At 46.9% G+C, this 24623-nt stretch overlaps 1 long non-coding RNA gene across 1 annotated transcript; it reads left to right on the top strand.

Annotated features, from left to right (window-relative positions):
• The first annotated feature begins 411 nt into the window (after positions 1-411).
• LOC309625766 lies at positions 412-10281 on the top strand. Its single transcript, XR_014242753.1, has 2 exons — positions 412-1345; positions 6659-10281. It is a non-coding gene; the product is annotated as an uncharacterized lncRNA (long non-coding RNA).
• The last annotated feature ends 14342 nt before the right edge of the window (positions 10282-24623 follow it).

Genomic DNA, 24623 nt, shown 5'->3' on the forward strand with positions numbered 1-24623 from the left:
CAGGCAGCTTATCCCGATTAAGTGGGAATCCAGCAACAATCCCCACTCCACGTCCTTCCTTCTCATCCTGTACCCCTCCCCCATCTGCCTCATCCTGACAAAGTCTGAGGCTCCCCTTGGGAAGTTTCGGGGTCCACTGAGCTCGTGCCGTGCACCCCACGTGCCAGGTCCTGCTCATTCTCATCCTACGGAAGCAGCAGCCGGTGGGAGAGGCGGCGTCTCGTGCCCACGGTGGCCTGGCGGCGAGCGACGGGGCTGAGGCTGGAGGGAGACCCGCCTGCCGGCAGCACCCAGGTTCCTTCCTCCCTGCCGTGCCCGAGGGGTTGGGATTGCCTGGACATGGTGTTCTCTGCAGCATCAAAACGGAGTTGTGTAATCCCGTGGCCGCGTGCGGTGTGTGGGACGCTGAGTGTGTGGGCCTCTGCGGGGGTCAGGCCGGGTGAAGCCGAGCCCCAGGCCTGCAGCATCCGGTGGGGTCCTCGGCCGGCAGCCCCCTCACCCTCGTGTGAACCAGAGCGGGAAGCGCCCGGTAAGGAGGCCAAGGCTGCGGGTGATTTATGGAGGGCAGAGCCCTCGGCAATCCCATTGATACAGCGCTTTCAAACTCCTGCTGGCAATTCCACAGGACCTCAGCCTGGCCCTGCTCTTTTCTGGGCTAAAACCACACCTATTCTGAGCATTTTTACTATTTTCATAGGGACGGTGGGGACAGATGATTTACACTATCTCTTCCCTCTGTCTGGAGAGGACGGGAGACCACACAGACGGGGGAGAAGAGCTCCAGCCACGAGCCCCGGTCCCACTGGCCTGAATCGGAGGGCCAGGCCAAGCCCGTCCTCGGAGCCTGGGGTAGGAGCTGGGCTGATTCTCTTTCTGCGATTTTCCAGAACACTGTGTTATTAGCGATGAACTTTGGAACACCCAGGCCTGGTGAAGGAGGCTGCTGAGGCCGGCTCTGAAACCAGCGGTTCAGAGCGCAGAGGGGTCTGGCTCGTGTGCGGGCCCCACTGGCACCCTCCGGCCTTTCCATTTTAGTAGTAACTCACTGGTGAGATGGAAACCACGCTGAGATAACTGGAGTACGCCGCCTTCCGCGCACATAAACAGCCGTTTCAAAGGAGAGACTCCCCTGGCTGTGGAACCAGCCAAGGCAGCGCGCCCGGCTCGGACGCCGGGCCTCGGCTGAAGAGGACGCTGCCGGCCGCGGTCACTGACGCCTTCTGCACGCAGGACTCTGTCCTCGTGGGAGGAGACACACCCCACCAAGGAGATGCTGACACGACCCGGAAGGGCCTCCGGGCTGCGGACCCTCAGCCCCCGCGGGTGTGAATGTGGCCTGGCCGAGGTTGGTGCAGCCCCTGCTGGGAGCTGGGGGACAGTCCCTCTGGGGAGGTCAGCAGAGCTGCTGCAGAGAAAGGGGGGTTGAGGGGTGAGGATGATAGGACCGTGACGGGGGCGGCGGGGGTGGCTGCCACGGGCAGAAGCAGCTGTACGTGCAAAGCTTGGAAACAGAGTGTGACATGCGAGGCGAGTGGCCTGGGGTGGCTCTGGACGAGACATGGCCTGTGGAGGAGAGGTAAGGCGACGGGTGTCAGCTTGCAAGAGCTTCTGAAGCCGCACTGAAGTTTCCAGGTCTAGTCCTCAAGGCACCAGAGGAGCCCTTGGCTTTTTAAGAAGAGAGGACGCTATGGTCCAGTCGACAGCTGGGCTCGTGCACTCCTTGTGGACCCCCTCGGTCAGGCGCTGCGCTGGGGATGCTGAGAAAGAGTTTGGGAAAGACTGTGCTGGTGCTGGGGGCGGGGGGGGGGTGGTGATGGGAAGGGGAAGGTGGGCTGGAGATTGTGGGAGATGGAAGAGAGCAGGCGTGGCGACCCGTGGATGTGGCCGTGGTGGACGGGACAGAGGTGGGGGGAAGAGGGAGGGGCAAGGATCACTTGGGAGTAACCAGTTTCAGGGACCAGAGATGGAGACTAAAGGGGATGGCGAAAGTTCTAGGCTTGGATGTGTGAAACCTCAGGTCCCGGGGAGCGCACAGGGGCCATCTCGTACAGAGTCTAATATGTGTGTCTCAGGAGGAGGGGCCAGGACCGAAGTGACGGTGGCCGAGGGGTGGCAGGGTCGGCCGGGTTGAGTGTGTAAGTGTGCAGAGCAGAGAGGCGGCCGTGCTCAGGGCCCAGGGCCTGGAGAGGTTGGGCCCAGGCAAGGAAGTGACCAGCACTCTGAGGCCATCTTGCTGCGTCCTGCCAGGTGAGTGGCCTGGGCTCGAGATGGAACAAGCTCGTGGCCATGGAGGAAGCCTTGAGAGGTGGACTTCACAGGCTGTGATGATCGTGTGTAGCCAGAGCTTGCCGCCGTTGGGGGATGTAGCCATGGGATGGAGAGCCTCGCTGGTCTGGTGGGAAGGGTGTGCCCCAGAGTTACAAGACGGGTTCACATCCAGACTCTGCCATCTAGGGTGTGAAACGTTGGGTAACATCGTTGACCTTTAGGGCCCTCGTCCCTTAGTGGGGGATGCTGCCCACCTCTTGGGGTTTAGGGACAATTAATGAGCCCGCCAGGCGCGGTGCCGAAGAGCTGTAGAGCACGCAGGGCTCCTCAAACCTTGGCAATTTCAGCTCCCCCCAGGGGGGCCGATGGCGAACAGCTGCCGTCTATAACATCAGAAGGGGTGGGACAAATGAGAAGAACAAATTCTAGGCTTCGGATGAATCCATCCTACGCCTGCAAACACATTCCCATTGGGGCAGGGACTCTCAGGGCCATCGGGAGGGGACCGGTGCCCTACGGGCGGGAATGGACTTTGTCAGCCCGAAGGCCAGACCCCTCGATCGGCAGCGTGTCTCCGAATGCTCAAGAGGTTTTAGGAGTGATTCACTGATGGGAGGGCTGGCTGAGGGTGACCTAGGGAGACTTCCCAGGGAACGCAGGTCCCTGGAGATTCGCTGGGGAGGAGAACACTCAGTGCGAAGCCAGTGTGCAGAGGACGTGGCAACCTGCACCGCTCGCCGGGCTGGCGTGGACTCCAGCTCACGGCAGGGAACTCAGGGGCAGGGAACATTGCCTTCCGTCCCCGTGCCAGTGATTCGTGGCACAAGAAAGGAATTAGGAGATGCCACGGGAACACTTGGAAGAGCTGAATGGGTGGAGCGCTCTGTTGACCTCCTCCTAGAGGCCCAGGTCTGGCCCCTGCAGGGGTAGCGGGGTGTCGGGACTCACAAGTTCCTGAGCGTCTCGCCAAGGCCCTGGAGGGCAGCCGAAGCGTGACCGTCCATTGAGGGGACGGCTCAGGGCAGAATGGCCTGGAAGCCTGGGTGATTCGGAGCATGGAGGCCATGGCTGGTTGACCCTCCCATTTTACAGAGAAAGGGAACCAGCCGCAGTAACGAAGGCCAGCTGAGTTCAAGTCTTCTCCACTTGGCATCCGGCGGTACGAGGCTCCTAGCAACGTCTTCTTTCTGGTGGGATGTGGGAACACTTAGGTCCTGATTGCTCAAGATTTGTCAAAGATTTCCAGGCCCTCTTTGAAGATGGTCATGGCACAACCTTCTGTGTGGTTCGATGTCTGCTCAGGATCTTCCTTACTGGCTGCTGTTGGAAGCTTTCTCTCCGATTCCCACAATGTTGTACTTCGCTCCTAACCCAGTGGCGGTCAGGCTGGTGAACTCCATTCTCCTTCGGGAGCATGCTCTCCTTTCTCCTCTGGCCTTTGCTTTCATGGTGAGAGTGTGCCTTTCTGTTCCTCCAGTACTGTGAGTCTGCGCTGCTCATGTGCGGGGCCCAGGGACCCAGACCCACCTGCTCGCATCATTCCTGCGCTGTGCACAGGGCTGCACGTGGCAGATGCCCTGTCTCTCCCCATCGGCTCTGGAGACCCGGCCACAAAGCAGAGCCAACTCTGTTCCCCAGGCCCCCAAGTGACTTCTGACCTTAATCCACCTCTTTGATAAGATTTATTAATTACCGGCGCTTGAGACAGCTTTGTGCTCAGAAATTCAAAGCGTCTTCCAACCTTAACCCATTAATCCCATTAGCATCCCAGGGAGAGCGGAAGGCACCCGCCCAGTCCTGTGACTCCTATGCGCCCGGCCTCCACGCATGTCGGGAGGGGCCGGGCAGACTTGAGCAGAGAGGGTTTGGCCTGAGAATCCTCGCTGAGTCAACAGCAAGCCTGGAAAAGAAGCAGAGTTTCCCGACTGAGGCCAAGGGCCGCTTTGCCAGTGCAGGCTTCCTTCCTTACAAAACAGCCATTGTCTCCCAATTCATCCCACTACCCCCCTTCCCCCCATTGTCCCACCTCCAAAGATGCACCCACCCGCAGTCGAGGCAGTTGTCAATATCTAAGTGCCAGAGGCACAAGGGCCGTTTGCACTGAGCTCCGAAGAGAGAAGTTTGATCATGGGGGTGCAGCCAGACGAGGCCCTCTCCTTTCTCTGAGCTCCCCCAATACTCTCCCACACAGGAGGGTTCGAGCAGAGGCAGCCCTGGCCACCTGTGTGGGACTTGCCGCAGCTGTGCTGTCCCAGGAGCGCTACCTACCAGGGCAAAGCCTCTCCCTGGGGGCGCTCGGGAGGGGACCCGCCGCCAGAGGCAGCTGGATAGGGAAGAAACAACATGTTCTTCCTCCTGCCCGTGCCGCCTCTGTGCTCTCAAAATTCTACATTGTTTTTAGTTTTCAGCCTAATTTTAGTCCAAGAACTTGGTGAAGCTGGAGAAGACTCTTAAACCCTTTTTTTTTTTTTTTTTTTTTTGTAAACAAGTGTGCTTTTCTGGCCAGATGTTTCTTTTTTCCTGGTTCTTACGGGGCTGCGCCATTGAGCTGTCCGGCTGAAACTGAATAAATCTTTGTTTTATGGCTTCTTTGCTCCTTTACAACTAAGGGCCTCAGGAAGGAATCAGATCTTTTAATCCTCCTGGTCTTAGCCTTGAATGACCTCGCGAATGCACTGTTGGCTGAAAAATCTTAGAGATATTTTTCTGGCTGACCTGACAGCAGGTTACCAAAGTCCAGGACCCTGACACCGGGGAGGTTGACCATGCTGGAGTGTAATAACGAGCCAGGGGTTAATAACCACCCCCAGCAGGGTGCCATCAAGAATCAGAAGCATTTCTTTGTCATGAACATGAACGGTGTGTCTTGCATGATTAGGTGCACCTTGCGGTCACCAAGACGGGAGTTGCTCAGTCTCCAGCTGGATGCCCCAGTTCAGAGCTGAGCCCTGAGTCCAAGCGTGTGCAAAAATGCGTCCTCAGGACAGCCTCTCGAGGCTCCAGGAACCGGTCTCATAAGCAGCGTGTTGGGGGTTAGGATGACACGGCAGTAGGTGAAAGCTTGAGGTATGGTGAAATGTTTTCATGGTTCCGGGAGAGCAGGCTGATTTCAGCTATTTTTACTTCTAAAAGGACCCTGGCACCAGGACAACCTTGTAAAATCTGTTGTGAGTGATACAGCTGCGGCCAACCGCAGAGCACTCCAAGTGTTGGAGAGAGCAGGGGAGAAATCTGGGTCCAGTTTTTGGACAGGTTTCCGTCTGGGAGGAGAAAATGTTATTGCCCAATCTTGAAAGTTGAGTTTTAGGCCCCGGCGGCACATCAGACTACAGGGCTGGCCTCAGGCGAGAAGGAAAAGGAGGCAGCGCGCAGGGCCCCCCCCCACCCCTCTGCCTGGTGGGCCGCCCCGGGAGCTCCAACCCACGGCGGTAACATCCCAAGCTCTGGACCTCTTAGAAGTTGCAGCAAATTCACCGTCTTTTTTCCCCTCTCTCTCTGGAAGTGCACTGCGTCTTTCCTGGCCTCATGTTTTGCCCTTGCCTTCCCTGTCACCCACCCCCTCCCATCACACTGTCCTCTCCTCCCACATGGAAGCAGTTGCGCAATCACGTCAATTCTACCTCTGTGACGCCCTTGCTCAAGTCCCCATCGCCCGGACTGTGTCCACAGCCTCCTGGCGGCCCATTCTGCCTCCGAGCTCTCTAAACTTCATCTGTCTCCACCTGCTGCTGATGACTTTTCCTAAACTTGGCCCTGACTGTGGCCCTCCGCACTCCTCAATGGCTCCCTATTGCCGCAAGAACTCTGCTTTGTATACCCTGGATTCCGGCCATGCTGGACAGAGGCTCATGCACCCCTCTCCCTGTCTTTGCTCACTCTGTTTCTCCCACCTGGAGGGAACCCCTCTGGGATCGCGGGGAATGTTCAGAGGCCTCGTCAGCTGCTGAGAAGAGGAGAGGTGGCTCAGGACAGAGAGAGAAGAAAGGGGGTGAAAAGCCTCTTTAGTTCTGAAACAAAGAGAAATGTAGAGTCTTAAGAAAAACCAAGGAAGAAGTTTTGATGTTAGCCCTCTTATGCAGCTGTTTTGGCATCCTTGCAATGCAAGCCGTTACATCTGCAGCTGTATTATTTTGCTAAGTGATGTGCAAAACGGACTCCCAGACCTCATGCCTGAGCCTCACCCTTTTCAAGCCCACCTGGAGGTGGGAAGGATGGTGGACAAAGAGATGAAGTGGGCGTGAGGCACCTTCTGGGAAACCACAGAAACGAGGTGTCTGGGGTCTTTCTCACTTCATTTCAGGGGTGCGGTGTTAGGGGGCGAAGAGCCACAGCCTCTCAGCAGCACCCCCCACTATGAACTAGGGTCCGTTCCCCTGTTACTTGATTCTAGGCTGGTGACGTGCTCTGAACAGTAGCACGTGGGGGACGTGAGGCCTCCGGAGACTTGCGGCTTCTCCCTCCGGCTGTCCTGTGGAGGCGGCGTAGCCCCCTGGGGCACGAGAGACCGTGGATAGCAGAGACCAGCCCTCCCGCCGGAGGCCTCCTGGCCAACCAGCCCCCAACGCCGAAGCGTGAGAGCGAGGCCCTGTTAGATCCACCAGCTGACCTGCCACCTGACCACGGCCCCGCGAGAGAACCCAGCGGAGATCAGCCAAGCCGGCCCGGACCACAGCAGCCCATCGATGCACACGCTCGTGAGCTTAATAAAAATGGACGTTGTTTCAAGCCACGAAACGCTGAAGTTGTTTGCTAAGCAGCAAAGCTGTTGACACAGCAGCCACGGATCAGACAAAGCCAAGTCTGTGCTCATGACATGGTTTGTGAAGAGTCCGATCCCTCCCTCGGCACTCCATGGGTCTTGCTCATTGATTTTCAATTAAGATATAGAATTGGCTGCTTCATCATGCAGCTTATTCTGGTTTCCATTTGAAAATTCATAGGCTGGACCCTTGTATTTTTTTTTTTTTGGATGGTAAAGTACAAATAACATACAATTTGCCATTTTAACTGTTTTAAAATGTACACTTGGCATCACCACTCTTAGTTCCGGCACTTTTTCCTCATCCCCCACGAAACCCCGCACTCATTCAGCAGCCACGCCCATTACTCCTATTCTCTCCACTCCCCTTCCCCCATCCTTGGGTAACTAATTATCTACTTTGCGTCTCATCGATTTGTCTGGACATTTCATATGAACGAAACCGTTCAACATGCAGTCTGTGGTAATTGATTTAACACAATGTTTTCAAGATTCATCTACGTTGTAGCCTGAACCACTCTTCATTCCTTTTTATGGCTGAAGGACCCAACCTGTTTGGCTCTGTTGCCCTTATTTGTGCGCATAGTTTTATGGCTCTGATGTGCTAGGGACTGTTCTGAGTGTCTTATGTCCTTTACTCAATGGTTACCTGTTGAGCTCAGAGCTGTTCTTATCTGCATTTGGAAGGTGAGGAACTAAGCAACAAAGAGGTGAAGTGCTCAACCAAAGTCACACAGCGGCCGAAAGGCACTCAAAGACGCTAATGGAGAGAACTGCACTCTTGCCCCAGGGCTGTGCTTCTCGGCGGTTTCCGGTAGTGGCGGAGGTTGGGTGACTGAATGCTCTCCTTCTCAGCGGTGCACTACACAGGAAACTCTCCGTTAAACTTCCAGTGGTCCGTCAAACATGCGCAGCAACACGATTGTGTTATTCGTTTTAGGATGTTTGGGATTTTTTTCTGATTATAAAAATAATACCTACTTATAAGAATTCGGACAAAGCAAACGTAAAGAAAATGAGAGCCACTGATTAAAAAAAAAAAAGAAATGAAGACATAGGAAGTGGAATTGGAAAAGGAAAGAAATGTAGAGAATGGAAGGGAAAGTCTGTCATGACATACTTGGAGAAGGATGTTGGATGGAGTAAGTGTGCTGGAGGTTTGTTTATGGACATTTGAAGTAATTGACATCCAATTTTAAGTAATTGACAAGGTCATTTTGACATAGATGCAAAAACTCCCTGGCATCAAAACAGCCTGGTAAGAGTTGCGGGTGTGATGGTCTGAATCAGAGAAAGGAAGACGGTACCAGCAGGCCTGTCCTCCAACTTCTGCAAGGCTTAAAAAGAGGACAGTTGAGCCCAATGGTATGTTCAAGCTTCTGAGTGTCAGGGACTTGATGCTTTTACAAGTAATATCTCGTGAAGTCTTCCCAGCCACTCTCTGAGGCAGGTGTTTTCAACTGCAGTACATAGATGAGGGGCAGCGGTAAGACGCCCTCTGCAATGTCACAGCACCCAGTTTCCTGATGCTCCACTTGCAGCTTTGCAGTGTCCACCTTGGATAAACCAAGAAAGCCCCTTACTGCCCCGACTGGCCTGGGCAAAAGGCTGCATAAGGATTGGTCTGGTCTTTATTGCTCACGAGAAGTTGAAAAATAGGTCAAAGATCATTTCCCACTCATGATCTCCCCAACATTAGCTCTACTGTGCTTGATGTTCAAGGACATCAGCATCTTGTCACTGTTTTATTGTCAGTGGTTTTGAAACGACATCCCCACTTCTAGCCCCATGCCTTCCTTGACGAGCCCCTCTGGTTGCTATGGATTTATTTATATGATATAGGCACACACTAAAGCAAGAATAGATAAAGAAAGCAAGACGCTGTGCTTTGTAGGCAAGGGTGCATGGTAATAAGTCAGAGGGAAATCAGTGCGCAGGAAGTGCTACCTGATTCTTCCTACATGCAGCTGAATTCTAAGCACCCAAAGCAGAGAGAAGACTTTCCAATCACAGGATGGTCAAGGTGCTTTCCCTAGCCTTTTTCCCTTGGCACTGAGCTTTCTCCTCTATACCACCAGCTAGAAAGGCTGGAGGGTATCCAGGGCAACCGGATCATGGTTCCAGTGACAGATCAGCTGTCCTGGTAGGCCATCTGGCTGAAGGATATATACATGGTTGTAGAGGTGGGGGGGGGGGGCAGTCCTTAACCTCCTGCTTCATATTATAGGAAATAGCCAGAGCTCTCTGCAGAGACACAGCAGTTCACAGAGCACCATCCATCTTAGGGATGGAAGTGGGGAGAGACCCTTAATGAGGGGATGGCAGAAGGTATGGAAGGAAGACCCAGAGAGACCCCCTTCCCAAGGAGGGGCTCACTGCTTTGTTGAACCATCAGTGTACTCACTGAATGTAGGCCCACTGGGTTTCTTTGAAAATAGGTAATGTACATGCATGTTTTTAACCTCTCCTTCCCCCCTTTTTTTAATCAAAAAATGCTGTCATGGAACAGATAGAATTTACGACCAAACATACTGTCCTGAATTAAAGAAGCAAACAGGGACTACTTACCTCTATAAAACAAGAATTTAAAGCAGAGACCTCTATAAAACAAGAGCTTAAAGCAGGGAAGACATGGCAAAAGAGAAGAGGAAATGAGATATGCATTTGCAGAACTCAGGAAAATGTGCAAGAGAAAAATGCAACCATTCACAGATGTAAAAGGCATGTTGGTAGCAGCACAAACAACAGACACTGCCAAAAACATAACAGGGTATGTGGAGGACAGGACTGAGAAGGAAGTACACAAGATAAAATGGAAGTAAACAAGCCATTTAAGAGGATTTGAGGATGGGAAGCAATAAAAAGGATCCCAAATATTTGTACCCAACGAGTCTGAAGCATAAAAGAACTAAGATCATGAAAGAAAAAAAGTAAAAATAAAAATCATAATTTAAGAAGTGTTTCTGGAAATAAAAAGGAGACTTGAAGCTGCACATTGAAAAGAAATATTGTGTCCCAGGGAAATGAGTACAAAGATCACCACTAAGACATTCTTGATTAAACTTATTAAATTTCAAAGATAAAGAGGGAATCAAGGAAAACAATCAGGTCACCTAGGAGGGAAACACATCAATCTGGATTTAGTTGTCTTCCAGCCAGAACAGAGAGGAGCAACACTTATGACACACCAGAAAGTAATTTCATACCCAACCAAAGTGTCACGCAAATATAAAGGCAACAGACCCTGGTGAATACGTAAGAACTGGGGATGTGTGGTTTATTTGAGCCTTTCTTGAAGAAGCTGCTAGAGGTAGAATTTTAGCTAATCAGGGATGAAAGAAGAGAATTGGCTCTGAGTGTTTAACTTTAGGGTTAAGTCATAAGAAGGTGATGAAAATATTCTGGTGGAGAGAGAAAGTGAATAGTGTGGGAGAGAGAAGAGAGTGTCTGGAGCAGTGCCCTTGGGAGATGTGGAGAGATGGTTCTGGAACACAGATGGAATGGTATTCAGGTTGGGGCATTTCTCGAAGTCCGTCACTAGAAATAGGAATGAAGGTTGAGCGTGTGGTTGCAGGTGCCGGCACGCAGGTGGCCATGCGCGTGGAGGGTTGTGGGAGAGCTCTTTTGACTCTGGCCACTTCTCGATGAAGTGTCAGTGCAGAGAGAGGATGAAAGAAGAGGGGCTGGGATTTGAGGAGAAAGGAGGAGACACAGAACAGTCATTTGGGTCGTGGGGTCTAATATATATTGTTCGATTCATCCATTGAATTAATTATTTCCAAAATGATACCTTTCAATTCTAGAAGTTCTTTTGGTTCATTTTAAGATCTGCACGGTCATCCCTTATACGGACCCTTATTGACTTATCTTTAGAAGTTCATCCTTTTGTTCAAAAAGCATATTCTGCATACTTATCCTATATTCTGTTTCTGCTAATTCTAGTGTCTGGAGTCCTCAGGGTCTGAATCTTTTCGTCGTTTCTACTGACTCACACACGTGGGTCCACCTCCTCTGTGCTTGGTGATCTTTGTAAACCCATACAAGCTTTTTGCTTTGGGGGAGTTCTGATGGCCCGGACGGGGAGGGTTTTCCCTCTAAGAGTACTTGCAGCCAGGTCACCATCCTCAAGGGGCCTGGACTTGGCGGGGGCTCCAGGCTGGCCCACCGCTGCAGAGCTCCCTGTCCTGAGACAGCGCTGCTGTTGGTGCCTTGAGGGAGGGGGCCTCCCTCAGCCCCCACTTGCTTTAGCTCCAGGTTTCTTCCTGTTCCCCCTCATTCTGGCTCTTCTTTCACTGGTATGTGTGGGGTGGGGGGCGGGGGGGCTGGTCTTTAGAGATTTCACTACTTCCTGTGAGTCCAGCAATGCACCAGACGGGGTTCCCTCCTTTTTTCCTTTGTGTAGGTGCAGGATCTGGTTATTTCATAGTGTTCCCCCAAGTCTCACAAAAGTGAAAGAGGAAACTTAGTTTTCACTTTATGCCCTTTGAAATTTGTACCATAGCTATTTATTACCTACCAGGGTACACAAATAAAATAAGTGATTCAAAAAGGTCGATTAGAGCTGTTGTATGCATTAGCATGCAAACAGAGTACTAAGTCATACATTTGGGCCCCTGCTCTGAGCAGGTCATGTTGGGTATTGGTACCCACAGCCCCTCCCCACCCATCACACCACACTGTTTACAGACCTGCCTTGCCCCCGATGCCTTTTCCCAGGATGGGCCTTTTCTGGTACTGCCTTGCCTAGGGCACTCACTTCTTAAAACCTTGGGTGAGCTCACCTCCTCTGGAAGCTCTTCCTGGCCCCTCCCCTCTTCGCCTCATTGCCCCCGTGACTGTCTCTCCTCTCTTTCCTACTCTGCCTCCTCCACCACCCGTGAGCTCCTGGGGCTGGGCTGGCCTTCCTCTCCTCCCTCATCTTCTTCTCCACGTAGCACAACACCCAAGAAAGGGCAGGTGCACGGCTTTCTGTTGGGATGAGTGGATTGGGGTGTCCAGATGGCCTCCAGTCGCTTTTCAGTTTGCCCATCTAAGACACTTTTTGGCATTTATGAAACAACCGCCTACAAAAGCAAAGCACTGAAGCCGGAGAGGCTGCATTCCGGAACTTGCCCGGCCCAGGAAGCCCGAGTTCCTGGCATCCAGGCGGGCGTTGGCAGGTGGTGTAAGCCAGATTCCCACGAGGGCTCTTTTGGCGATGGTGATCTGGGGACTGATGGGAATGTGGGGGAGAGAAAGGAATGCTCGTTTAGGAATGAATTGTGGTTACTGGGGGCAGGGTCAGGCAGTGCTGCACTCAGTCTTTCCGGAACCCACTGAGGGACCCTGTCCAAAAGGGGAGATGCTGCATGAGTCAGCTTAGTTCTGGTCAAAAGCTCGAGCCCATTGACGTGGACATTTATCTCCTTTTTGGCATCTCAGGGAACAAACAAGGGTTTGGTACAGTTGCATCTGCCTCTCCTTGTAGACCTTCCTTACTGTGAGGGTTGACGCTGGCCCAGCCCTTTCTGCAGCCTCTCCTGTGGGTCCTGGGAAGGCCAAAGATGACCCTGGCCACCTGAGAGGGCCCTCCTGAGCCAGAAGGAGGAAGACATACCAGTGCTTATCTGGAGGCTTGAGTGGGTCACTTCTCTGTCCCCATTTTCTGAGCAGCAGGAGGGGTGACATCTGGGGTAGATGCAGGTCAAGCTTCCTGGCTCCTGGACCTTCAACATCAGCTGTTTCTGCATCTTCCAAAAGGAAGCCTTGTTCCTGCCCTTGTTTGAGACCTAGGCCTACCCCTGTGCTTGTCATTTATTCACCAAGCACATTTCTAGGGCCAGGCATTGTGCTGTGACCTGGGGCTATGGGATCAAATTGTCCACAGTGTCCTAGGGTTGACCCACAGATGGTGGCACTCACACCAGGCTGATCATGAATGACAGTCAAAGTCCCAAATCCGGCCTCGGTCCATGGAAGAGGTCCAGGAGGAGCTAACTTTTGAGCTGAGTTTCCTCAAACCAATAGCAATTAGCTGGGCAGACAGGGGTGGCTGGGGCAGAGGGAGGGGACGCGTGTACTAGTCTGAGTCCTGCAGAGCAGGCAAGGCTGGGTCTTCTAGGAGCCACCAGATGCCAAGCTGGACCCAGGAACAGCCTCTAAAACCCTGGTATCCTGCTTAAAGACTATTTCTTAATCTTCAAAATGGGCATATAGCTTCACCTAATAGTTAACAGAGGTTAGATGTACTTTTTAAATTGTGATTTTCAGCTTTATTGAAATAAAATTGTTTTAATACACTGTACATATTTAAAGTGTACAATTTGATGAGTTTTAACATAAGTTCATGAAACTATAACCACAGTCAAATGATGGAACGTAATCATCACTTCCTAAAGCTTCCCTGAGCTCCCCTGTAATCCATCCCTCCATCCTCCCCATCCTCAGAAAACCACTATTTACTGGCCTCTTTATTCTGCTGCATCGACCTATATATACGTTTTTATGATACTGTCTATATAAACATGTCTATCTATTTGTTAATATGATACTCCCTTGATTAGTGTAGTTTTGTAATAAATCATGAAATTTATTAATTTAGTTTAAGCCCTCTGATTTTGTCCTTCTTTTTTTCAAAGTTTTTGTGTGTGGAGTTTTTCTAGGTGCTTGTATTTTAATATAAATTTTAAAATTAGCCAATCAGTTTCTACAGTAAATCTGCTGAGATTTTGACTGAGATGATATCGAATCTGTACATTTGTTTGGGGAGAATTGAAAGCTTAACAGCACTGAATCTTCTAATCCATGAATGCAGTGTATCTCTCCATTTACAGAGGTCTTCTTTTCCTCTCTAATTATTTTGTTGTTTTTTGTGTTGTTTGCACATCTTTTGTCAAATTTAACCTCAAGCATTTTATCTGTTTTGATTATATTGTAAATGATTTTATTTTTTAAATTTCAGTTTTTTGTTCACTTGTAAATATATAGAAATACAATCGTTTCTATTGACCTGTATCTTGCAAACTTGGTAAACTCACTTATTAGTTCTGGTGGCTTTTGTTTTTTGTAGATTCCTTAGGGTTTTCTATGTTGATGGTCACATCATAAGCAAATATGACAGTTTTACTTGTACCTTTGAAGTGTGTATGCCTTTTATTTCTTCTCTCTGCCACTTTGCATTAGCTAGAATCTCCAATACAACATTGAATAAAAGTGGTGAGAACAGACATCCTTATCTTGTTCCTGAACTTAGGGGGAAACATTTAGTCTTCTACCATTAGTGATGTCAGTTGTAGCTTTCTTGTAGATGCCCTTCCTCAGATTGAGGAATTTCCTCTAATATTAATATGCTGACAGTATTTATAAGGGATGAGATATTAGATTTTGTGAAATGAGTCTCCTGCATTTATTGATATGATCACCTGTTTTTACTCCTTTACTCTGACAATATGGTGAATTACATTATTTGATTTTCAAATGTTAAGTCAACCTTGCATTCTTTCATAAACTCCATTTGGCCACAGTGTAGTATCTTTTTGCCTATTGTTGGATTAGATATGCTCAAATTTTGTTAAGAATATTTGTATCTGTGTTCATGAGGGGTATTATTCTATAGTTTTTATGTAATATCATTTTCTGGTTTTGGTATCAGGGTAATGCTGGCCTCATATACGTTGGAAAATGCTCCCTCCTCTTCAGTTTTTTGGAAGGATTTGTGTAGAATTGATTATGTTCCTTTCTTAAATGCTGGTTGGAACTCTCCACTTAAGCCATGTGGGCCTGGGATTTTTCTCTGTGAGAAGGTTTTTAACTACAAATTCAACGTCTTTACTAAAGCTGAACTATTCACATTATCTATTTTTTCTTGAGTGAACTCTGGGAGTTTGTGTCTTCCAAGTAATTTCCCCATTTCATTAAGTTACTGAATTTATATAAAGTGGTTCATAATATTCTCTCATTATTATTTTTGGCCTGTAGGATTTGTAGTGATGTCTCTCCTCTCTCTTATTTCTGATATTGGTAATTTCTTTCCTCTCTCTCTTTTTCCAGATCCATTTGGCCAGAAGTTTTTTAGTTTGATTTATCTTTTCAAATACTTAGCTTTTGGTTTCATTGTTCTTTTATATGATTTTTCTTTTCCCATTTCATTGATTTCTATTATCTTAATTATTTCTTGTCTTTTGATTAATTTGAGATCAATTTTCTCTTCTTTTTCTCATTTCTTAAGGTGGAAGCTCAAATCATTGTTTCAAGAATTTTCTTTTTTTAAAGTTAGATGCTTAGTGCTATAAACTTCACTTTAAGCACTGTTTTAGCTGCATCTTAAACATTTCAACATGTCATGTTTTTATTTCCATTCATTTCAAAGTACATTGTAATATTCCTTGTGATTTCTTCTTTGACCCATGAGTTATTTAGAAGCATATTATTTAGTTTCCAAGTATTTGGGGATTTTTAGATATCTTTCAGGTATTGATTTCTAATTTAATTTCATTGTGTCCAGACAACATAACTTGTATTATTTGAATTCTTGTAAATTTATTCATTTTTTGGTTCCTATCTTGGTAAATGTTTGTGTGTTCTTCAAAAGAATGTGTATTCTGTAGTTTGGTAGCATATTCTATAAATCTCATATCGGGTCAAATTGACTTATAGTATTGTTAAAGACATCTATATCCTTACTGATTTTCTGTATACTTTTTCTACCAATTAGGAGGGTTTCTGAAGTCCCCAGCTATAACTGTGGACTTGTCTATTTCTCCTTTTAACTCCTACCAGTTTTTGTTCCAGGTATTTTGAAGCTCTCTTATTAGGGGCATAAACATTTAGGGTTGTTATGTCTTCGAGGTGAATGGACTCCTTTATCATCAGTAAGTGATTCTCTTAATCTTGGTTAATACTCTTTGCTCTGAAGTCTACTTTGTCTGATATTAATGTAGCCATGCCATCTTTCTTCTGATTATTTTCAGCATGGTGTATTCTATTTCTATTCTTTTAATTTATCTATATCTTTTAATAAAGTGGGTTTATTTTAGGCAGTATGTAGATTGTTCTCACTTTTAAAAATTCAATCTGACAATCTTTGCCTTTTATTTGAGGTGTTTAGAGCATTAACATTTAATAAAATATTGATATAATTGAGTTTATAGCTACTATACTGCTATTTGTTTTCTATTTGTCTCATATGTTATTTGCTGTCTTTCTCCTGACTTCCTCTAGATTAATTGAGTGATTTTTATTATCTCAGTTTATGTCCTTTGTTAGCTTACTCACTATACCTCTTTTTTTTTTTTTTTTAAATAGAATTTGCTTTAGGGCTTATAGTATACATCTTAAAGTTCTCACAGTATATCTTCAAGTAATATCAGAGCACTTCACATATAGCATAATAATCTTACAAGGCTGTACTTCCATTTCTCCCTTCCCAGCCTCCATGCTCTCACATCTTTTATTTCTACCTGAGTTTTATACCTCACAATATATTATTATTATGTTTGCTTGAATTAATCAATTATCTTTTTAAAATATTTTTTAAAATAAGAGAATATTTCTTTTATGTTTACCCAATATTCACCATTTCTGATGCTCATCATTCCTTTATGTATAATCAAAAATTTTTTTAATCATTTGCTTTCTGCTCAAAGGACTTCCTTTATCATTGCTTGAGTGAAGTTCTGCTGGTGATAAATTTCTTCAGCTTTTGTATACCTGAAAAAGTCCTTTTTTTCACATTTTTCCCCTCTGGATAAATAATTCTAGATTCCCAGTTCTTAAACTTTCAGATGTTGCTGTATTGTCTTCTGGCATGCATTATTTCTGATGAGACATTGGCTGTCACTCTTATGTTTGTTCCTCTGCACATAATGCACACCTCCCTCCTTCACTCCGGCTGCTTTTAAAGTTTTCTCTTTATCACTGGTTTTGGGCAATTTTATGATAAAGTGCCTTGGTGTACCTTTCTTCATATTTCTTGTGATTGGGGTTCATTGAGCTTCTTGTATTCATGCATTTATTGTTTTCACCAAATTTGGAAAAATTTCAACCATTGTATCTTCAAATATTTTTCTCCCCACCTGCCTCTCCTTTAGGGACTTCAATCACATCTACATTAGGCTGTTTGAATTTATTCCACTAAAGCTCTTCATTTTTTTCCCCAGCATTTTACTCCTGCTGTTTTATTTTGGGTGGCATCTATTTCCATTTAGTCTCCAAGGGCACTAAATTTTTGTTCTGTACTGTGTAATCTGCTGTCAATCCTAGACATCTCTTCTTAATTTTAAAATTTTTTATCAGAATATAATTGATTTACGAAGTTGTGCTAGTTTCAGGTATACAGCAAAGTGACTCAGTTATACATATACATATATTCATTCTTTTTCAGATTGTTTTCCCATATAGGTTATCACAGAATATTGAGTCGGTTCCCTGTGCTACAGAGTAGGTCCTTGTTGGTTATCTATCTTATATGTAGTAGTGTGTGTATGTTGATCCCAAGCTCCTGATTTATCCCTCCCCTCAGTGTTTCCCCTTTGGTAACCATAAGTTTGTTTTCAATATCTGTAAGTCTGTTTCTGTTTTGTAAATAAGTTCATTTGTATCATTTTTTAGTTAGATTCCATCTATGAGTGATATCATATGATATTTGTCTTTCTCTGTCTAACTTACTTCACTTAGTATGATAATCTCTAGGTCCATCCATGTTGCTGACAATGGCATTATTTCATTCTTTTTTATGGCTGAGTTATATCCATTGTGTATATGTACCACATCTTCTTTACTCCTCTGTCAATGGACATTTAGGTTTCTTCCATGTCTTGGCTATTGTAAATAGTGCTGCAATGAATATTGGGGTACATGTACCTTTTTCAATTATGGTTTTCTCTGGATATATGCCCAGGAGTGGGATTGCTGGATCATATGGTAGTTTTATTTTTAGTTTTTTAAGGAACCTCCATACTGTTCTCCATAGTGGTTTTACCCATTTACCTTCCCACCAACCGTGTAGGGGTTCCCTTTTCTCCACACCCTTTCCGATATTTATTGTTTGTAGACTTTTTGATGATAGCCATTCTGACCAGTGTGAGGTGATACCTCATTGTAGTTTTGATTTGCATTTCTCTGATAATTAGTGATGTTGAGCATCTTTTCATGTGCTTTTTGGCCACCATGTATAGACATATTTTTTTTAAATCTCTAACAATTCAATTTGTGTCTTTAAAAATCTTTACATATCTTTTCAAAATTCTTACATTTTCCTCTATGCTCCTAGCATACAAAATCTACTTATAATAACTGTTTAGCCCCTTTTCTACTAACTCCATCATCTGTATCATTTCTGGCCCTGTTTCTATTGACTTTTTCCCCTTGATATGAGTCATGTTTTCCTGTTATTCTGTATTCTTAATATTTTTGATTGGTTGTCAGAATTGTAAATTTTATTTTGTTTTGGGTGCTGGATATTTTATATTCCCTTATATATTCTTGAGCTTCGTTTTTGGGAGCCATTATGTTACTCGGAAAGAGCTCGGTCCTTTTGAGGCTAACTTTTCAGCTTTGTTAGGCAAAATCAGAATGGCCATTAGCAGAGGGCTGATTTTGCCCCACTCTTAAGACAATATCCTTCTGAGTACTCTTCCTGATGCCCTGTGTATTACAAGGTTTCTCTGCTTTGGTGAGAACACTAAATATTCATAGCCCTCTGTGAACTTCAAGATGGTTCTCTGTGTTCCTTGCTGGTGGGCCTTTCCTGGTCTCATATGCACGTGCTGACAGGTACTCAGCTGAAGTCTCCAGGGAAGCCCTCTGCAGGACTACAGAGCTCTCTCTCCAAGCAACCTGCTCCTCTTCTGCAGCCCCTCCTCTCCGGAATGCTGCCCTGCGGTTCCAGCCTCCACAGCTTCCAGGATTTTCAACTCAGTGTCCTCACTTGAGGGAGAACCCCAGGCTCTGATTGGGTTGCCTCTCCCTGCAGTGTGACCTGGGAACATTTTCCAGGTAGCCAGTGAAGGCAACCATCAGGCTCGCTTTATTTGTTCCTGTTTCCCAAGGATCACTGCCCAGCGCTGCCTGCAGTCTTATATCTGAAGATGATTGCTTTTTTCTTTTTTAAGTTGTTTTATCTGGTTGTTAATGTGGAAGGGTAAATCTAGTCCCCGTGACTACATCATGGTCAGAAGCAGAAATTCTACATATGCTATTTTTTTTTATTGTGGCAAAATATACATAATATAAAGTTTACCATTTTAATAATTTTAAGAGAATAGTTCAGTGACATGAAGTACATTTGCACTGTTATGCAACTGTCACCACCATCCGTCTCCAGAACCATTTTCATCTTCCCAAACTGAAACTCTGCCCCCATTAAATACTAACTCCCCATTCCCTCCTCCCCCAGCTCCTGGCACCCACCATTCTACTTTCTGTCTCTATGAATTTGACTGCTCCAGATACCTCATATAAGTGGAATCATAAAATGTTTGTCCGTTTGTATCTGGCTTATTTCACTAACGTAATGTCTTCAAGGTTTATCCATATTTTAGCATGTGTCAAAATTTCCTTCCTTTTTAAGTTTAAGCTGAATAATATTCCATTGTACGAACATACCACAGCTTGTTTATCCATTCATCAGTTGATGGACATTTGGATTGTTCCCATCTTTTGGCTATTGTGAATAATGCTGCTATAAATATGGTGAGCAAATATCTTTTCAAGTCCTGCTTTCAATTCCTTCAGGTGCACACCCAGAAGTGGAATTGCTGGATTATATGGTATTTCTATGTTTAATTTTTTGAGGCACCACAAGATTCTTCTACAGCAGCTGCACCATTTTTCATGTCCACCAGCAATGCACAAAGATTCCGATTTCTCCACGTCCTCACCAACCCTGGCTATTTTATGTGTTTGGATAGTAGCTATCATAATGGGTGTGAGGTGCATCACATATGCAATCTTTAAACTTTTCTGCAGTTGTGAAAGAACAGCCTCTCAGTCAAGCAGGGCAGTGGTGGTCAGGCTGCTCTCCAGGAGCTGAGTCCAGCACCCCACAACACTGCACATCGCTCACTGCACTGCAAACTCTCCCTGGCCATCTCCACATCTGGCACCCATCACAGTGCCTGACAAGCCCTGACTGTTGCTTGGCTGGGAGACGTGGCTGGGTGACCAGCAGGCAGCTTCGGGGATTACGTGAGTCAGTGTGTGGCTGTAGCAAAGGTCACGGCTGGGGAAGGGGTGGCAGATGGGGCTGGAACGTCCCCTGGGGCCACACTTTCCTGGGCCTTCAGCCTGAAACTCAGGAATTGGACCTTCCTCCCAGAAGCTACGGGAAGATTTTAAGTAGGGGGCAATCTGTGGTTCAGAAATCACGCTGACATTTGAGAAGAAGGGACTAGGAGACCAGAGGGGACACAGGAGCGGAGGATCGGGTTAGGGTTAGGGTTAGGTTTAGGGGTCATGGAGGCACTGAGCTGGATGGTGAGAGTCTGTTAACGGCGTCCCTCGCCGGCACTGGCCGGGCCCCGGCCCAGGGGGACATGCATCCTCATGTACAACAGGTGCGGGGGATTCGGTGCATGTTGGGAAACTCACAGATTATACGAAAATAGACTAACATGTGAAAGGGGAGAGGAGCCAGTCTCAATCTGGGTGGAAATCTTCAGTTTCTAGAATCTGCGAAGGTGATAAAAGGAATTTCTGAAGAAGCAGAAGTTGCTCATCTTTGTAGCTCAGCAAACAAGAAGGATGAGATCAAGTTCCCTCCTGCTAAAAATGTGTTCATTGAGTTTCGGGTTTCCCTCTGTCCTTTTCCACTTGCCTTCCTGTTATGGAAATGACAACTTGACCCTGCAGCAAATAGGAAGTCGAGCAAACAGAGGACTTGTATTTGTTTTTCACTATGGTGCTAATGGCTTCTTCTGTTCTCAGATTTGGGTCTGCTTCTGGGTAATTGGCAGAGAGGGATGTGCCATTTGTCATTAAAAACATTTGAAGTGAATGTGAATTCTAAGTGTGTACTTATTACCGAAATAAAATAAACCTTCACATTTTACGAACTGATAATTTTGGATACATCGAGCAATGCATAATGCACACAGTTTTAGGTTTGCGGACTTTATGATTGCATCAGTGGGAAAGTTTGCTGCCCCTACTCCATTGGTCTCAAAGTTTCAGGACATTTTACATCATTAGAAAGGATCTCTGTGACAATCTGTAACTTCCACTACACCCAGGACTGACTTCTCTCAACTCTGGCCGGCTTCCCGGCCCTGGGGGCTGAATCGGCCACACGTCCACAGCCCTGTCCTCTCTTTCTATTTGTTCTCTTTCCCTTCGACCCCCTGCCTCCTACCCTTCCCTCCTCCTTTCCCCTTATTCTCTTTCTCATTTATTTATTTGGCTTCGCTGGGTCTTAGTTGCGGCGTGCGGGCTTCTTAGTTACGGCACGTGGGATCTGGTTCCCCAACCAGGGATCGAACCCACGCCCCCTGCATTGGGAGCGTGGAGTCTTTACCCACTGGACCACCAGGGAAGCCCCCTCGCTCTCTTTTAAGAGTCCATTTACCTCTTGCTTAACTTACTCTAGATTTATTTTTTACCACTTGTGAAGATTGGTGGTCATGTTCTAGCAGCAATGACAGATCTCCACGCAGTTTCTTGCTTGGAGGACTTCTCTGCTTTTGAAAAAGGGCCTCTGGTTATTTGGGAAAAAAAGCAGCTGGGGGAGCTGTGAAGAGAGGCTAATTCCTTTCCGTTTCTAATGATATTTTTATGAAGTTCCCAGGGAGAGATGTTGAATTCTGTTTGGGAAAATAAAAAACAAAAATAAAAACTAAGCTTCCAACAACGCCATTAATGCTGATGGAGCCTTTATTCATAATTGAATGAACGATCCTAATTTTATAAAATACAGCCATTAGATTTGGAATCTCCTGTGTATTTTGAAGCATGGCTATGATATAACAAACTTAATTGATTCCTCCCAAACAAGCACAGACTACAAAGTTCCTTGGAAAAAATGTACTGTGAACAGAATTTGAATATCAGAAAATACAACTGAATTCACTATTCTCTGGCAGAAGAGGGAACATCCCTTTAGGGAGGAGACCTTTGTGGATTTCCAAGGCCGACGTCAAGAGGGAACACGCCACTCATTCCCACGTAGAAAACACGGGCTGAGCCTTGACATCTCCCTTCCTGCCCTTTTCCTCTTAGGTAGTGGGTGTGGGCAAACGAGAGGGATAGTAGTGTGGCATGGGAGTTGGAAGGGCAAGGTTCCAGAAAGGGAAACTTCAGGCCACAGAAGGGAGAGGAGGGAAAACCTCATGATGTCATGTTAAATGTTTTCATGAGGGGGCTGTTAAATCCATCACTCCCCCCACTGCCACCCACTCCCCCCCATTTGTGTGGTTGTTTCTTTGCACTTAACTGATGAACTATTTATTTTACCAATTTACTGAGTTTTCGTGGGTGCTGTGTTGGCACTGGGCAGAGAGTGGTGATCAGGGGAAAGTGAACCTGCCTCTCAGTGGGGCTTACCTCTCAGTGGGGGAAACACCCAACGCACTACCAGGTCACAATGAATGGTTTCATCTCGGTTGTTGTGGGTCACCTGCAGGAGAGGGTGAGAAAGCTGCAAGGAGCAGAGCTGACCCCAGATTGAAGGCTGGGGGAGGATGCCTTCCATGAGGAATTTGGGTTTGAACAGGATGCGTGCACGTGTCTGAGGTGGGGAGGGGTGTTCCCAGCAGATGGCATGGCCCCTGGGGATCCCGATGCACGAAGGGGCAGGTTGTGGAGAAGGAGGCGGCCAGGACCAGGGGGGAGGAGGGCTGTGCACGGAGCCAGACTGTGGGGGCGGAGGAGGGGTGGGTGCTCCTGGACCCTCAACAAACCTTGCCTCATGGCAACAATGTTTTGGCACCTTCCTGTGGCCGCTGCCCCATCACAACTCCTCCAATGTTATTCCTGGACCAGTTGGACAATTTCATCTGCAAGGTCTTGAAACACCTGGGAATGGGCTCCAGTGGCCGAGGAGCAGGAGACCCTCCTCCCACGAGCTGTGGCCCCGGGCAACACCCCCTCCACTCTGGTCACGACTTGCTCTGTTCTCTGCAGACAGAGGTCCTTCTCCTTCTCCTTGAAGAGGCGATGGCAGCCGCCGAGGAGTCGAGTGTCTTCTTTGTCCCTGGCATCTGTTCCCAACACACCATCTGCCCTAGACAGCAAGCCCACGTCTTTCTTCTTGTTCTCCCTTCTCCACTTCTTGCTTGGACTACGGCAGTGGAGAAAGTCATCCTAGCTCAGGCGCAGCGATCCTGAGAGGGTCGTGCAGGGAAAAGGGGGCTTTGGCAATTACCCTCTGCTCCGGGTTCTCACATCTCCTCTTCTGGGCATCACTTGCCAGGATGCCCATCTTTGCTTTCCGGACGCAGGGCTCTTCAGATGGCTGGAGTGACGCAGGGAAGTGGGTCCTTCCCAGCAAATGGAGGAGAGGGGTTCGGTGTCCCTCCCTCTTCCCAGGTGAACACAGCCCCAGCAGGCTGAAGATGCAGGTGACATTTTAGACCCTAGGAATCACCCTACATTATCTAATATTAAAAAAAAAAAAATCCTACAAGCAAATTGGACAGAGGACTGATGCGGGGAGAGATGCTGAAAAAAAAACCCTGTTTTCTTCTCAAAGCGTTATCAGTGACACGCCATATGGTTTTTGCCAAACCATTTGGCTGCTCTAAGATTTTCTATCCTCAACTGTAAAACTGAGCTAATAGAATTCGCCACCCCAGCAGGATATCACAAGCGCTAATCAGAATGTCTAAAAATGCCTTTGAACTCCTTGCGAAAAACACGCAAGCAAAATACCAAGTGAGATTTATATAAATGTCATCCTAACCCCAGATGTCCATTTCGAAAGTGGGAATTTAGGGCTTACGTGGACGCATTTATTATAGTTCTCACAGAAATTACCCACGACTGGATGCCCTGAGTTTTATTTATTTATTTTTCAACAAGACTGTGAAATATGCCGGGTCAAGGCTCAGAAAATTTTCGAATATAAGCTCCATTACGAAAACCAATTTGCATTTAGGAGGGTTGTCCATGAACACCTGGGTCCATTCTATATGCCACGGTCAAGACCCCCTAGCCTTTTATCCTCTGATCTTTGGGGTGTGCTATCATGTATCATCTTAATGCTCGTGCATTAATTTCTCTTTCTTTTTCTTCCAGGAGAATTAAGAAAAACATCTCTACCTATCGACAGATCTGCAATGGTTTATCCCTTAGGAAGCCCCGTGACTGTTTATTTGACTCTCTGATACAGCATAATTACCCTTAAGTCTATGTGTTTACTTCAGAGATCTCCAAAAAAGAGTAGAAAAGATCTAGCAACCCCAAATTAGTTTAGGAACCAGCATGTCCCTTACTTTAAGGAACACAGTAAACATTTCAAAAGAGCATGCCAGCTCATTATCCAACTCTCTGTCTTCAGAGACTTCAGGGAAAACAGCAGTAGTTAAGCAATGTTTGCCAAAAGCAAATCTGGGAATGGGTGTTGATTTTAAAAGAGAAGGAGAGAGCAGCTCGCTGCTGGCTGCAGGTTCTCCCGGTCGGTGGCGTG

The sequence above is a fragment of the Balaenoptera borealis genome, assembly GCF_965194805.1.
Source record: "Balaenoptera borealis genome assembly, chromosome: 3".
Classification (NCBI taxonomy): domain Eukaryota; kingdom Metazoa; phylum Chordata; class Mammalia; order Artiodactyla; family Balaenopteridae; genus Balaenoptera; species Balaenoptera borealis.